Here is an 8992-nt window from a genome sequence, read left to right on the forward strand (position 1 = left end):
AATCAGGACCAACCCATAGCTGACCCTCCTGCAGGTTTCCAGAGGCAGTAAATTACCCAGAAAGAAATTGTCCATCTTTCTCTTGTGAAGCAGTTTTTTTATTTGAACCACGTGCCTTCAAGTTGGCTAAATAGCTCCATACCACTATGTTCTAGAGTTCTCTTATTTCCTTATAACTCTTGCAATTCTTTTGTCAAGAACGTAGACTCTTTAAGATAGTTGTCTTATTTTACGGTGCTTCTGTTGTAAAGAAATGGACATCTTAGGTTTCTATTACAATGGGTGAAATAAACATCAACAGCATAAGGAGCAGCCAGGAAGAGTATCTTGTTGTTGATAGCTATTGAGTTGAGTATGACTCATAGCTACCCTATAAACAAAAGATCTGAACCTTTTCTATAATTATCATCGTTTCTCTGAGTTCATATAGTTTCCAGAGGCATGTTGTTTAGGAAGTGCATGCCACTCCTACTTCCAAACCTGTCTTAAACTGGGAGCTCCTCAAACACTGCCCACCATTTGTAACCATTATGGCATTTGACACCCCAGTGGCACAGGGTTCAGCATCACAACAACCCCAGGTCACTTCAGTACAGAAATTGACAGAGCACTGCTGTATCATTTGAAGAATGTTCCTCCAAAAGATAATAACAACTGGCTTTTAAGTTCAAAGGCCTTCCACGAGATGGTGTTGACTCTAAACAAGAGGCTTAAATAAAAAACAACCACTCATTCCACACAGATCTCACCAAAACAGGAGAGCCCACCTTTCAGAGTTCAACTGCCTCACCCAGTCTCCAGACTGGAGACATGGGCCTGACCTTAAGTACAAAGACCATCCAAGAGGTGGTGTTGACTCTAAATGAGAGGCTTAAATAATTAATAATAATAATAAAACAACCAAACATTAAATCAAGATTTAATTTCTATCTGCACATCAGTGACTGTCTTGTTTGTTTTCTATACATAAGCCCCATTTCAGTACTTCTCACACCGCAGTGCACATGGATCCCCTGCAGTCTGATGAAAATGCAGCCTCTAATGCCTTATGCTTGGGAGGTGGGGCTTGAGGTTCAAGGTTCTGCATTTCTGCCAAGTGTCCAGGTGATGCTGACGCTGCTAGCCTTTGGACTTAAGGATTGCTGTTATTAGGTGCCATCAAGTGAACTATGACTCACAGTGACTCACTCTAAGAACAAAAGATTAGATTCTCATCCTTCAATGTGTCTCTAGTATAAACTGTTTAGGCAAAAGCTAGAGTATTACAAGATATAAGTGGCAATAGGAATCCAGGTATCAATAAAGTCTCCATATGTAATAAAAAAAAATCAGAGTCTTGCCCTATCCTGTGCTATTCATTCACTCTCTGACATGCACGAGCCCATAGTTAAAGTCACTGTGTCAAATCATCATGTTGATAGTCTTCCTCTCTTTTGCTGACCTTCACCTTTGCAAACATCATATCCTTCTCCAAGGAATACCTCCTCCTAATAACATGCCGAAAACATATGAGCCCAAGTTTCACTATTCTTGCTTCCAAGGAACACTCCAGCTTCACCCCTCCAAGACATATCTGTTTGCTCTTTTGGCAGTTCATGGGATATTCAATACTCTTCTCGGCCACCACAATTCAAAGGCACTGATTCTCCTTCAATCAAACTTATTTACTGTCCAACTTCTAGATGCATGGGAAACGACTATAAAGACTATAGCATGGATCGGGTGCACCTTATTCTTTAAATGGAAATCCTTACTCTTTAACACTTTGGAGAGGCCCTTGACAGCAGATTTTCCCCAATACAAAATGCTGTTCTGTTTCTTAACTGCTGAAACCATGAGTGTTGATTTTGGATCAGAGTAAATGAAAGTTCCACCATCTTCTAAGAAGTACTCCAGTTTCACAACAAAAGGAAAGTCTTTTTCATCATCATCATAATAATAGCAACAACATATTTGGAAAGACGGTTGTTGTTGTTGTTGTGTGCCATCGAGTCTGAACCAACCTGGAGAGCTGACTCTCCAGAAGGTTTTCAGAGGCAGTTAATCACAGGGGAGAAAACTGACCATTTTACTCTGGTGGAGAAACTGGTGGATAAGAACTGATCAGAAGGAAGTAATAAGATCACACAGAAAGGCGATCTTAAAGGTCACATGTTTCAGTTTAAGTTTTGCTATTAAGTCATTCATTAACCTTCCTCTGACATCAGCACTCTCATCTATGAAAATAATAGTTGAACCAGATGTTTTCTAAGGTTACTTCCTTCTAGCACTAGAATTTCATTATGAAATTTAAAACTTAAACTCATAAGTCCTTATGTCTGAAAGATTTTCTATGTAGACAATGTTGTATAGTACAAAGGGTAATAGTCCAATCAAAGGAAATAACAAGGTGAACTAGCCATGAAAGGTTTCATTAAAGAATAGAATTTAAACTAAAATCCATCAGCTGCTTCACAGGAGAAAAATGGGCAGTCTCTTCCATGCAGTTTACTGCTCTGACAATCTACTGGAGGGCCAGCTATAAGTCACTTCTGACTTGACAGTACAAAATAACAACATTGAAAAATAAGCAAGAATAAAAAAAATGAATGTGATCAAAGATATAATCATGAAAAAATGACTCACAAGATTTAAGCAGATCATTTTGATTAGTAAGGAAGATTTATTACAGGTAGGGCTGGGAGCTAAAAGTGGAAATAGTTGAAACCAGATGGTGAATTTGGAATAACAAGTAAAGGATTGTGCTGGATAATAGTAAGGCTTTGAAGGATTTAAAAAACAAACAAACAGAAAAGGATATTTTTCATAAGGTATTTAGTAATGTGTAGGATGACTTTGATCTGGAATACATTGTTGGCTAAGAAATCTGAAATAGAGTTTCCAAATTTACCAAGTATGAAATAAAAAACCAAATCAAATTGAGGTTCTCATGGCACTTCAGTTAATAATGCAGAGATTCATTTAACAGAATACAGCTCCACTAACAGTGATAAAACCTGAAATCATCACCAACAGTTCATTCCCACACTGAGTGTGTATGGTAAGGTGCACTTCCTGTTATTTATGTAGGACATTATAGTTCTTTAGTATTGTACCATCTTGGGTTCTTTGACAGGTCAGACAGTACAGATTAGTGAGTAGGAATTAGTGGGAGCAGGCATGCTGTTCTGTAGAACACAGAATATTTGGAGCAGAGAATGATGTGAGCTGAGGGAATAGCTAGACCATGAGTAAGAAGAACCAACAAGGAAATTTTAATGATGAGATGTTTCAGGAATGTACAAGTAGTATAATATGTGGTTTCAAATAGTTATCCATAAACTACGGAAATTTTGAGTGACAAAAATAAAAGCAAACCCTCAAGTCTTCTCTTTCAGAGTTTAGAATTTATTTACAAATAGGAAGTATAGACTTGAAAAAGGCATTACCTCTGACAATTCTTAAAACAAAATAGCTTACAAAACAAACAAAAAATATGAACCCGATTAAGTGCAAAAATAGAACCACCTCCTGTGAGCTGGACACTGGTAGAACATGAGACTTGACCCTACTTTACGTGTGCTTTGTTGTTGTTGTTGTTGTTAGTGTTAGGTGCCATCAAGTTGAGTACAACTTATATCGAATAAATCAATAGTGGACCTGAACACCTTCCTATCCTGTGCCATTTTCACACTTCCTGATACAATAGAGCCCATTGTGGCAGTTACCATGTCAATCCACCTTGTTAAGGGTCTTTGTCTCCTTTGCTGACCCTCCACTCTTCCATGCATCCTTCTCCAAGGAATAGCCCCTCATAACAACATGCCCAAAGTACGTGACATGAAGCTTCACCATCCTTGCCTCCAAAGAGCACTCCACCCGCATCTTCTCCAAGATATATTTATTTGTTCTTTTGGATGTCCATGGGATGTTCAGTGCTCTTCTCCAACACTATAACTGAAAGGCATCAATTCTTCTTCTGTAATCCTTATTCATGGTCCAATTCTCAGATTCGTAGCAAGTGATTGGAAAAACCATGACCTGAATCAGATGCCCCTTACTCCTCACACTGACATCATCACTCCTCAAAATTTTGGAGAAGTCCCTAAAGTGAAGACATTCTTAAGGCAATATGTCTCCTGATTTCCTGACTGCTGGTACCAAGGGTGCTAGTTGTGGATCCAAGAAACATGAAGTTGTTGACAGTTTCAATTTCTTCTCCATCCACCATGATGTTGCCTATCAGTCCAGTGGTAAGAATCTTTGCATTCTTTACATTTAGATGTAATCCTTACCAAAGGCTGCATTCCTTGATCATCTGCAAAAAGTGCCTCAAGTGCGCCTTACTTTCAGCAAGCAAGGTTGTGTCATTTGCATAATATAGGTTGTTGATGAGTCTCCCTCCAATACTCATGCCATGTTCCTCTTCATAGAGTCCAGATTCTCGAATAATTTGCTCAGCATACAGAATGAATAGTTATGTAGAGACAATACAACTCTGATACACTCCCTTCTTAATTTTAAACCATGCAGTGTTTCCCTGCCTCCAGGTCCAGGTATATATTTCTCATGAGCACAATTAAGTGCACTAGAAATGTCATTATACTCAACATCATCCACAACTTAGTATGATCCACAAAATCAAACGCCTTTGCATAGTCAAATAGACATTCTTCTGGTATTCTCCATTAGACAGGATGCATCCATCTGACATCAGCAATGATATCCCTGGTATCACGACCTCTTATAAATCCTGCTTGAACAGGATTTTCCCCCATCTATGTACTGTTGCAGGCATTTTTGAATGTTCATCAGCAATGTTTTGCTTGATTGTGGTAATAATGATATTGTTCCATAGTTTCCACATTCAGTTAGATCACTTTTGCTGGGAATAGGAACAAATATGGACCTTTTGCAATTCTTTGGCCAAGCAGCTGTCCTCCAAATATCCTGGCAAAGACTGATAAGTGTATTCAAGGCTGCATCTGTTAATTGAAACAAGTCAAGTAGTATTTCATCAATTCCTGGGTCCTTATTTGTTGTCAATTCCTTCAATGCAGCTTCTACTTCTTCCTTCATTACCATTGGCTCCAGCTCATATGGTACTTTTGAAAGTATTCAGTTAGTTCTTTTTGGTACAGTGATTCTGTATATTCCCTCCGTTGTTTTTTTTTTTATGCTTTCTGGCTCAATCAATATATTGCTCATGTTCTTATTGTTATGTGCTGTCAAGCTTATTGTTATGTGCTGTCAAGCTGCCTGTGACCTATAGTGAGCCTATGTACAGCAGCTCTAAATTCTGTCTTGTCTTGAGTTAGTCTCACAAATTCCAACACACCAATGCCCAATGCCCCAGTTACTGTATCAATCCATCTCATCTGGAGTTGACAGAAGAAGAATTGATGCTTTCAAATTGTGGTGCTGAAGAAGAGTCTTGAACATAGTGTTGGCCACCAAAAAAACAAATATGTCTATCTTGGAGAGAGTGAAACCAAGTTTCTCCTTGGAGGTTAAGATTTTGAAGCTCCTTCTCATATACTCCGGACGTGTGGCCAGGAAATACCAGTCCTTGGAAAAGGATATCATGCTTAGAAGGGTGGAGGGACAGCACAAAAGAGGAAGACCCCAGATGATATTAATTGATACAGTAACTGAGGCAATGGGAGTAGGTGTATCAGAGTCAGTGAGTCTAGAACAAGATAGGACAGAATTCAGAGATGCTGTACGTAGGATCACTATGGGTCACAGGCAATTTGATGGCACACAATAATAACAACCACAATGTCTAACTGATGAGGATGTTCTAATTGATGAGGATGGCAAGATAGAAGATAGTACAGACCTGTTTTTTGTAGGGTTACAATGAAGTGTTTTTTGTAGGGTTACAATGAAGTGTCACTTAAGAACAACAGTGTTCTAAAAAAAAAAGAAGAACAACAGTGTTCTAATTATTAAATTTATTTTGTGAAATGAAAGGACAAATTCTTTCACGGCTCTTCAATAACAGTGGTTTCTTTATGACTCTTCAATACCTTTGCATGTTGTTAGACATAATATAAACAAACATACTTTTCTATGTTAAATTTATCAATGTGAATGCTAATTAGCTCTCTGAATCATTCAGAGAGGACGTATGTTCATGCCTGGTACAGTAACATTAATGTTAGTGTTATGTTCTCACTTTCTCTCCCTTTTTCATCTTGGAAAACAGTGCTCCACAATTCTTTCAGTCTCTCAAACGGTGTTAGGTTGCAAGTTCCTGTAATGTCAAATACCTGTACAGTAGCCTATGATGGATAATTTTCAGCAAAGTTTTCCAACAAAGACAGACTAGGAAGAATAACTTGTTAATCTATTTCTTCAGAAATTGGACAATGATAATGTTATGAATAGCAGCTGAGTATTATGTGGTACAGTGGTAGGAGATGATCTCTAGAGGCTGGAAGGCATTAAAAAAAGTGAGAAAGAGCTGCTTCCTCCTAATAGATTCTACCTTAAAAATCTGGATGATGTAAAGCTTTCAGGACCTTCATTTGGTGATATGGTATGACCCCAAAATAAGAAGAAAGTGTTCATTTATAATGAGAACATGTAACATACAAAATATGAGTTAAAGAAAAGAAAAATGAAAAATGATAAAAAAATGAAATTTAATACTTGAAGATAGATATCTCAGGAATGTTCTGGTGACCTAGTGGGTAAGGAATTGCACTGCCAACCCTAAGGCAGGCAGTGTGTGCTCACCAGCGTCTCTAGAGTAGAAAGATGGACAATCTCCTCTCCTGTGATTTAGTCTCTGAAAACTCACTAGAGGGTCATCTGTGAGTTCATTCTGGCTCAATGCAAGGAGTGAGGGAATAAGATATCCTAAGAATTAATGTTAAGACTTACTTCGGACATGTAGTGAGGAGAGACCGGTCCTTGGAGAGGGACATCATGCTTGGGAGGGTAGAGGGACGGCACAGGAGAGGAAGGCCCTCTATGAGGTGGATTGATTCAGTGACTGGGATAATTGGGATGGGAGTATCAGAGACAGTGCGATTGGCACAGGACAGAGCGGAGTTTAGGGCTGTTGTACATAGAGTCGCTATGAGTCGCAGGCGACTCGACGGCACATAACAACAACAACAACAACAACAATAAGAATTAATGAACTGAAATGGACTGATCATTTTGAGACAGATAATCGTATGGTCTACTATGCTAGAAATGACAACTTGAAGAGGAAACCAGTGATTTTCATGATCAAAAAGAACATTTCAAGATCTATTCTGAAGCATAACGATGTTAGTGATAGGATACTGACACCAAAACATACAGGAAGACCAGTTAACATATTACTATTCAAATTTATGCATCAAACACTAATGCAAAATATAAAGAAATTATAGAACTCTACCAACTCCTAAAATCTCAGATTAATAAAATAGGTAATCAAGATGTGTCAAAAATTACTGATGGTTAGAAAGGCAATCATCATTGTAGTAGAACTCTGGTGGCGTAGAGTTAAGGAATTGTACTGCTCTAGTTTTACTGGTCTTTATGAGAAGTGTAGCATCAGGATTGGAGGAAGACTCATCAACAATCTGCATTATGCAGATGATACAACCCTGCTTGCTGAAACTGAGGAGGATCTGAAGTGCTTACTGTAGAACATTAAGAACTGCAGCCTTCAATATGGACTGAAGCTCAACATAAAGAAAACAAAGATTTTTACCACTGGACCGATTGGCAGCATCATGATGGATGATGAAGAGACTGATATTGTCGACAGCTTTAGTTTGCTTGGTTCCACAATCAACATTCTTGGTACCAACAGCCAGGAAATTAAAAGACGTATTACATTGGGAAAGTCTGCTGTCAGAGACCTCTCCAAGGTACTGAGGAGTAATGTTTTCAGTCTGGAGACTCAGGTGCACCTGGTCCAGGCCATGGTCTTTGCAATTACTTGCTATGAATCAGAGAGCCGGACAATGATGAGGGATGATAGAAGAAAAGTTCATGCCTTTGAGATTTGGTGCTGGAGAAGAGTATTGAATATACCATGGACTGCTAGGAGAACAAACAAGTTCATCTTCAAGAGGGTGAAACCAGGTTGCTCCTTGGAGGCAAGAATTCTAAAACTTCATCTGACATACTTTGGACATGTTGCAAGGGGGATCAGTCCTTGGAGAGGGACATCATGCTTGGAAAGGTGGAACGACAGCACAGGAGAGGACGGCCCCTGATGAGATGGAATGACTCTGTTGATTCCCTCACTAGGGTAATGGGGATGGGGCATGTTGGAGACAATAAGGTTGGCCAGGGATTGAGCAGGGTTTAGGGCTTTTGTACAAGGGTTGCTATGAGTCACAAGCAACTCGATGGCACATAACAACCACAATAACAACTGCCAACTAAAAGTTCATAGTTCAAATCCATCAGCTACTCCATATGGAAAAGATGATTTACTGCTTCTGAGAACTCCAACAGTGGGTCAGCTATGATTTGTTCTGACACAATGGTCTGCAACAACACAAGACAAAATTGGAAACAAAGAAGGATCAATTGCTAGGCAGTAGGATCTTAATGACAGAGAAATCGGACACTGCAAGATCAATGGCTTACTCATAGCAAATATCTTTTTCCATTAACAATAATAGAAGCTAATTACAAGGACCTTGTCAGATGAAATACACAGGAATCAAATAGACGATGTGGAAAGAGGCAATGGAGACACTCAACAAAATTAGGCAGAATTAGGCCAGGGAGAGGCAATGGTCCATAATCCAAGTCTGATTTAGAAAAGAACAAGTAACAATGGATATAATTTCAGATATCAAATAGATCTTAGGTGAAAGCAGAGAAGTCCAGAAAGATGTTTACATGTGTTTTATTGACTAGGCAAAGGCATTTGACTCTGTATATCATAAAAAAATTAGTAGACATAAATCAATGATAATTAATTTTATAAAACAAATACTGCATGGTGCCACTGTTGTAGAAAGTGACTGACATCAGGGGTTGGGGTAAG

The sequence above is a fragment of the Elephantulus edwardii genome, unplaced genomic scaffold (genome assembly GCF_000299155.1).
Source record: "Elephantulus edwardii isolate Elephantulus edwardi_28Jun2011 unplaced genomic scaffold, EleEdw1.0 scaffold00227, whole genome shotgun sequence".
In the NCBI taxonomy this organism is placed as follows: Eukaryota; Metazoa; Chordata; class Mammalia; order Macroscelidea; family Macroscelididae; genus Elephantulus; species Elephantulus edwardii.